Source organism: Mustela nigripes, chromosome 13 (genome assembly GCF_022355385.1).
Source record: "Mustela nigripes isolate SB6536 chromosome 13, MUSNIG.SB6536, whole genome shotgun sequence".
NCBI lineage: Eukaryota > Metazoa > Chordata > Mammalia > Carnivora > Mustelidae > Mustela > Mustela nigripes.
Genome location: NC_081569.1, coordinates 26,924,836 through 26,930,835, shown reverse-complemented (window position 1 = coordinate 26,930,835; position 6,000 = coordinate 26,924,836). Strand labels below are relative to the sequence as shown.

General features: G+C 37.0%; 1 protein-coding gene across 5 annotated transcripts in view; it reads left to right on the top strand.

Moving 5' to 3' along the window:
• The window catches only part of UBE2Q2 (ubiquitin conjugating enzyme E2 Q2), a 71,687-nt gene that overhangs the window by 40,434 nt on the left and 25,253 nt on the right, over positions 1 to 6,000 (top strand). The gene's annotated exons all lie outside the window — the stretch shown is intronic.

Here is a 6,000-nt window from a genome sequence, read left to right as displayed (position 1 = left end):
CGGGTAACAGTAGAAGATAGATTGTGTTCACAAAGCCTGGAAGAATGCAAGACTAGTTAATAGGTGAGGCCCTGTCTTGGGGCACCAGAATGTCTCACTGGATTGAGTGTTGGACTTGAATTCAGCTCAGGTCATGATTTCAGGTCATAAGATCAAGCTCTACCTTTGGCTCTGTATGCACTCAACGCAGAGTTTGCTTTTTCTCTCCCTCTCCCCCAACCCTGCTTACGTAAGCTGCCCCTCTTTCTCTCTCTCTCTCTCTCTCTCTCTCTCTCACAAATAAATCAATCTTTAAAAAAAAGAGAGAGAGAGAGTTGATGGCCCTGTCTTAGAGTGAAGAGAGGACAATCTAAATTGGTACAGCAGGAATGGAAATATGAATGGAAGGGGTAATGTGAAGCTTCCTCCCAAACCACTTGCAATCTCAGACTCAGGCTAGAGCTTAACCACTGAGTGACTCTGATCAGATTATTGAGCAGTTTTTGTCCCGTGTATTTTATATTCTCCATCTTCTAGCTATTATTCTTCTATTCCTTATCATAGCCATACCTTTTTTTAAAAAAATAATAGCTTCATTGTGATACAGTTCACATACGCCAAAACTCACCCTATGAAAGTACAGTTCAGTGTTTTTTTTCATATATTCATAGAGTTTTGTAACCATTGCTGCTATCCAATTTCAGAACATTTTCCTCATTCCCCAAAAGAAATCCTATACCCATTAGCAGTCATTCGTCCTTCCTCCTCAAACTCCCCACCCCACTGACAACCACTAATTTCCTTTCTGTCTCTAAGGATTTTCCTGTTTTTGTATATTTCATGTACATGTGAAATGGAAATTAATATAATTTCATGTAAGTGGAACAATATGAAATGTAGCCTTCTGTGGCTGGCTTCTTTCACTTAGCAAAATGTTTTTAAAGTTCATGTATATTGTAACATATATTAATACTTCCATTTTATGGATGAATATTCCATTGTATGGCTAAACCACATTTTATTTATTTGTGGACATTTATTATTTCTGCCTCTATCATGTATAATGCTGCTATGAACATTCACATGCATGTTTTTATCTGCATGGATATCTTAATTTCTCTTTCATATATATCTGTGTGGAATTAGTAGGTCCTCTGGTAACTGTTGAACTTTTTGATGAAATGCCTGACTCTTTCCCAAGGTGGCTGCACCATTTATACTCTTACAGCAGTGTTTATGTAATCACACTCTTCACTTCCTATTCACTCTTCAGCCACTGTCCCCTGGCATTAGCAGTTAATATTCCTCCCAAACCACTGTTGCCAACAGAGATTTCCATGTTGGTAAAACCAGGTGTCCCTTTTCTGGCTTTATTATATTTGATTATCTGATTTCTCAGCAAGATCAAAACACTTTTCTCTTGGCCACTGGCTGCATCCTCTCAGTCTCTTTAGCTGGTACCTCCTTGTTCACCTAACTTCTACATGTTGGAGTTCTTCAGAATTTGATACTAGGTCCTTTTTCTTTTCTCTTCCTTCCATTCCTGTGGCTTTTTTTTTTTTTAATTGAATTTTTTTTAGAAAATTGTATGTTCACATGCAGCTGTAAGAAATTAAGTAAAGATTCCTTATATACTTCGCCAGTATAATGTTTTACAAAACTGTAGTGTAATATCACAATGAGAGTGTGATAAAATCCATAGAACTTAGATTTTCCCAGTTTTCTTATAACTCATTTGTGTATATGTATGAAGTTCTGCATAACTTGATCACCTGTGTAGGTTTGTGTATCCACCACCACAGTGAAGATACTGAAGTTCCAAATACATAGGAATCCTCCTTCTTGTCTTCTCAAACCATGCCCATCTCCTCTTAAACACCCAATTCCCCTAACTCCTGGCAACCGCTAATCTTTCCTGCATTTTTTTAAAAGAATTATTTATTTATTTATTTATTTGACAGACAGAGATCACAAGTAGGCAGAAAGGCAGGCAGAGAGAGGAAGGGAAGCAGGGTCCCCGCTGAGGAGAGAGCCCGACGCAGGGCTCCATCCAGGACCCTGAGATCATGACCTGAGCCAAAGGCAGCGGCTTAACCCACTGAGCCACCCAGGCGCCCCTCTTTCCTGCATTTTTAATGTTTTATCATTTCAAAAAGCATTGCTACATAAATGGGATCCCACATTTTGGGATTCTAACTTCTAGGAATTAGTATTTTTAACTCATCCTGATTCCTGGAGATTCATCTACTTATATGACTAGTTTGTTCATTTTTATTCTGTGGTGTACCACATACTACAGTTTAACCAGACACTTCTTGAAGGACTTCCAGCCTGATTCTAGTGTTTGGTTATTACAAATAAAGCTGTGAGTGCTTCTGTACACATTTTTGTATAAATGTGTTTTGCTTTCTCATGTGTTTTGCTTTTGCATGTCCAGGATTACAGTGGCTGAGTCCTATAGTTATTGTAGCGTATTGAATTATTAAAGAAATTGTTAAACTGTTTTCCGTAGTGGCTTACCATTTTATATTCCAACAAGGAATGTATAAGTGATTTAGTTTCTCTACATTCAGCACTTGGTTTTTCCATTTGTTTTTATTTTAGCCATTCTGATTAGTGATACCTCACTGTGGTTCCCATTTTTAAAAAAAAAAAAAATAGCATTATTAGGCTATCTAGAATCAACTTTTTTTTTTTTTTTATTAACCTATAATGTATTATTTGTTTCAGGGGTACAAGTTTGTACCAACCTCCTTCACTCTAGGAACCCTCAGTTTGTTTCCTGAGATTAAGAGTCTCTTGTGGTTTGTCTCCCTCTCTAGTTTCTTCTTATTTCATTTTTTCCTTTCTTCCCCTATTATCCTCTGCCATGTTTCTCAAATTCCACATATCCGTGAGATTGCATGATAATTTTCTCTGATTGACTTACTTTGCTTAGCATAATGCCCTCTAGTTCTACCCTAATCATTGCAAATGGCAGGATTTTATTTTTTATGGCTGCATAATATTCCATTGTGTAGGTCCCTGGGTATACACAATATGTGAGCCACCCAGGCACCCCATTCAGGGACATTAATACCCCCCTCACCGCAATGGACAGATCATCTAAGCAAAAGATTGACAAGGAAATAGAGCTTTAAATGACACACTGGACTAGATGGACTTCACAGACAGATTCAGACCATTCCTTCCCAAAGCTATAGAACATATATTCTTCTCTAGCACACATGGAACATTCTCCTCACTGGATCACATCCTGGGTCACAAATCAGGTCTCAACCAGTATCAGAAGATGGGGATTATTCTCTGCATATTTTCGGACCACAATGCTTTGAAAGTGAAGCTCAGTCATAAGAGGAATGTTGGAAATAACTCCGATACACGGAGGCCAAAGAGCATCCTACTAAAGAATGAATGGGTCAACCAGACAATTAAAGGAGAATTTTTAAAATTCATGGAAACAAATGAAAATGAAAACACAACTCTTCAAAAGCCTTTGGGATGCAGTAAAAGAGGTCTGAAGGTTGAGGAATATAGCACTTCAAGCCTTTCTCAAGAAATAAGAAAGGTCTCAAATACAAACTTAACCCTACACCTAACGGAGCTGGAGAAAGAACAGCAAATAAAGCCTAAACCAACTAGAAGAGAAATAATAAAAATCAGAAAAGAAATCAATCAAATAGAAACCAAAAGAACAGCAGAACGGATCAACGAAACTAGGAGCTGATCCATTGAAGGAATTAATAAGCTTGGTAAATCCCTGACCAGACTTATCAAAAAAAAAAAAAAAAAAAAAAAAGAGAGAGAGAGAGAAAGGACCCAAATATATAAAATCATGAATGAAAGAGGAGACATCACAACAAACATCAAAGAAATACAAAGAAGTATAAGAACCTATATGAGCAACTATATGCCAAGAAATTAGGCAATCTGGAAGAAATGGATGCATTCCTAGAGACATATAAACTATCAAAACTGAAACAAGAAGAAACAGAAAACCTCAATGCACCTATAACCAACAAGGAAATTCAAGCAGTAATCAAAAATTTCACAACAAACAAGAGCCCAAGGCCAGATGGCTTCCCAGGGAAATTCTACCATTTAAAGAAGAATGAATATCTATTCTTCTGAAACTGTTCCAAAAAACAGAAATGGAAGGAAAGCGTCCAGACTCTATGAAGCCAGCATTATCTTGATTATAAAATCAAAGACCCTACCAAAAAGGAGAATTACAGACCAATATCCCTGATGAACATGGGTGCCAAAATTCTCACCAAGATACTAGCCAACAGGATCCAACAGTACATTAACAGGATTATTTTTCATGACCAAGTGGGATTTATTCCTGGACTGCAAAGATGGTTCAACATTCACAAATTAATCAATATGATACACCACATTAATAAAAGAAAGAATGAAAACCATATGATCCTCTCAACTGATACAGTAAAAGCAAATGCAAAACCAATGCTTTTGACAAAGTATAGCATCCTTTCTTGAGACAAAGTATAGCATTCTTTCTTGATTAAAAGTCTTAACAGTGTAGAGATAGAGGGTACATACTTCAGTATCATAAAAGCCATCTATGCAAAACCCACAGTGAATTATTTGCAATGGGGAAAACTGAGAGCTTTTACCCTAAGGTCAGAAACACAGAAGGGATGTCCACTATCACCACTGCTGTTCAACACAGTACTACAAGTACCAGCCTCAGGAATCAGACAACAAAAAGAAATAAAAGGCATCTAAATTGGCAAAGAACAAGTCAAACTCTCACTCTTTGCAGATGTTATGATACTTTATGTGGAAAACCCAAAAGACTACATACCAAAACTGCTAGGACTCACACAGGAATTCAGCAAAGTGACACTATATAAAAGCAATGCATGAAAATTAGCTGCATTTCTATACACCAACAACGAGACAGAAGAAAGAGAAATTAAGGAGTTGATTCTATTTACAATTGTGCACCCAAAACAGTAAGATACATAGGAATAAATCTAACTACAGAGGCAAAGGATTTGTACTCAGAAAACTACAGAGTACTCATGAAAGAAATTAAGACACCAAGAAATGGAAAAATGTTCCATGCTCATGGATTGGAAGAACAAATATTGTGAAAATGTCTATGCTATCTAGATAATCTACACAGTCAATGCAATTGCTATCAAAATACCATCAACTTTTTTCATGGAAATGGAACAAATCATCCTAAAATTTGTATGGAACCAGAAAAGAACCTCAACAGTCAGAGGTATGTTGATAAAACCAAAATTCATGGCATCAAAATCCCAGACTTCAAGCTGTATTACAAATCATCAAGATGGTATGGTATTGGCCCAAGAACAGATACATAAATCAATGGAACAGAACAGAGAACTCAGCTATACAACCTCATCTCTATGGTCAACTAATCTTCAACAAAGCAGGAAAGAAGATCCAATAGAAAAAAGACAGTCTCTTCTACAAATGGTTTTGGGAAAATTGGACAGTCACGTGCAGAAGACTGAAACTCCCCATTTCCTTTCACCATACAAAAAAAAAAAAAAAAAAGACTCAAAATGGATGAAGGACCTAAATATGAGCAGGAATCGATCAAAATCCTAGAGGATAACACAGACAGCAACCTCTTCAAACTCAGTCACAGAAAGTTCTTCCTAGATGTATCTCCAAAGTCAAGGGAAGCAAGGGCAAAAATGAACTCCTGGGACTTCATCAAGATCAAAAGCTTTTGCACAGCAAAGGAAACAGTCAACAAAACCAAAAGATAACCCACAGAATGGGAGAAGATATCTGCAAATGACAGATAAAGGACTAGTATCCAAAATCTATGAAGAACTTGTCAAACTCAAGACCCAAGGAATAAATAATCCAATTAAGAAATGGACAGAAGACATGAACAGACATTTCTGCTTAGAAGACATCCAAATCACCAAAAGACACATGAAAAATGTTCCACATCACTAGCCATCAGGAAAACTCAAATCAAAACCAGAGTGAGATACCACCTCCCATCAGTCA